The sequence below is a fragment of the Ailuropoda melanoleuca genome, unplaced genomic scaffold (assembly GCF_002007445.2).
Source record: "Ailuropoda melanoleuca isolate Jingjing unplaced genomic scaffold, ASM200744v2 unplaced-scaffold2379, whole genome shotgun sequence".
Taxonomy (NCBI): domain Eukaryota; kingdom Metazoa; phylum Chordata; class Mammalia; order Carnivora; family Ursidae; genus Ailuropoda; species Ailuropoda melanoleuca.
Genome location: NW_023193603.1, coordinates 437 through 2,293, shown reverse-complemented (window position 1 = coordinate 2,293; position 1,857 = coordinate 437). Strand labels below are relative to the sequence as shown.

General features: G+C 45.4%; 1 non-coding gene across 1 annotated transcript; it reads right to left on the bottom strand.

The window, feature by feature from the left end:
• Positions 1-677: 677 nt before the first annotated feature.
• On the bottom strand, positions 678-841 carry LOC117798064. The gene has a single exon (XR_004622803.1). It is a non-coding gene; the product is annotated as a U1 spliceosomal RNA (small nuclear RNA).
• Between the last annotated feature and the right edge of the window lie 1,016 nt (positions 842-1,857).

Sequence of the window (1,857 nt, the reverse complement as noted above, 5' to 3'; positions counted from 1 at the left end):
ACACACATCCCTTGAGGACCAAAGCATGAATTGCGCTATTTACACACTAACATTCACTCCCTTAGTATTTCCAGTCTTCCTTTTCTTTTTTCCAATAACCGTCAGAACTTATTCTAAGACACTAGTCTCCAGGCAATGGTGGGCCTTAAAATGCTATCCAAGCTATTTACACACTAACATTCACTCCCTTAGTATTTCCAGTCTTCCTTCTTTTTTTCCAATAACCCTCAGAATTTATTCTAAGAAACTAGTCTCCAGGCAACGGTGGGCCTTAAAATGCTATCCAAGGTTCAAAATCGACACCGGAGGAGCAAGGTCAAACATCTTTTGTTTTATTCTAAAAATTTTATTTGAGAGAGCACAAGCAGGAGAAGTAATGAAAGAAAGACAAGCAGTGGACTCCTCACCGAGCAAGGGGAAGGTCCCCTAGATCCCAGAACCCTAAGATCATCATTATAGGTAAATCTTCAAATCTGCTGCTTCCCAGACATTCTCAGGTAAAAACTTTATAATATAACGATCCTACTTCTTCAATTAATTTACTTTCCAGCTCCCATAAAGACTCATTCCTTCCAGAACCCCCAAGACCATCTAAAACCCCACTCAAATGCACAAAAATCAAAAACACTGTCACAGAAGAAGACCCCATACCGAAGTCTGTTTTTCAAGACGCTTGCCAGGGGAAAGCGCGAACGCAGTCCCCCACTACCACAAATTATGCAGTCGAGTTTCCCACATTTGGGGAAATCGCAGGGGTCAGCACATCCGGAGTGCAATGGATGAGCCTCGCCCTGGGAAAACCACCTTCGTGATCATGGTATCTCCCCTGCCAGGTAAGTATGAGTTGCGATGCTTGCCGGGCACTTCACCCTTGTCCCCAACACACTACACAGTCATGGTCAATTACATTCCGAGTTCTTTAGGCTTTTGGTTACAAACGCCAAGGTTATTTACATGATATTGACCAGGGCACACCAGTGGCTACGTAGTGGAAACTCTAAACTCTGCCTCGTGAAGAATGAACTTGAACACGCAGCCACTGCGCCCTTCATCTCCATATGCCCGCCTCTTATCTCTTGTCACTCTTGACGTCACTTAGCTTGTTGGAGAAAGGGATAAATTCGTTCTAGCTACGCTTCGCAGCGATTTAAAAAGACGGTCACCAACAGGTGTAGCTGGGGGTGGTTTTTAAAATTCTTTGGCTTCTCCGGTGTACGCAAAACTTCCGGCGTGCATTTGTTACGAGTCTGAATTCTGCGCGGCAGGGAAGGGCAATTTGGGAGGTGGTGGCCTGCAGCCGGCGGAGGGCAAGACAGCACAGTCGGTTACACTGCTCCGAATCACTGTTCATCTCTGGGATAGGTCATACCCTCAGTCTCTCTCAGCCTCCATTTGCCTAAGTTGTAAAGAAATAATACTGCCTGCCTACCCCACAAGGTTTCTGTGAGGACGGAATAAAAGAATGCAGGTGAAATGCAGCTTCAACCCCCCTCCCCACCCGCCAGCCACGCTCCAGGACAGGTGCCTTGTGTAGTTGGGGAATCAAAGCTGGCCTCCCCAAGATTCGAGTCTGCAGTTTTCTGCACAAAGGGAAGCACATCCGGCCTGGATTTGGTAACAAACCAAGCGCCCCTCCCTTCATTTTAGACAACAAAAACAGAGGACACTTTAGGGTTTTTTTCCCTTTATGCCCTTGCTGGCTAGGTGCTCTACGGTATTTGCAGGAACTGTAGTAGCAAAAGCTTTGATGGTCTAGAGGCAAAACTTTATCTCTGCCCGGGCATGATAATTAAATTGGCATCGACAGTTTAACAAGATAAAAGCATTAAAAATTTTTTTAAAAAAATATTTTATTTA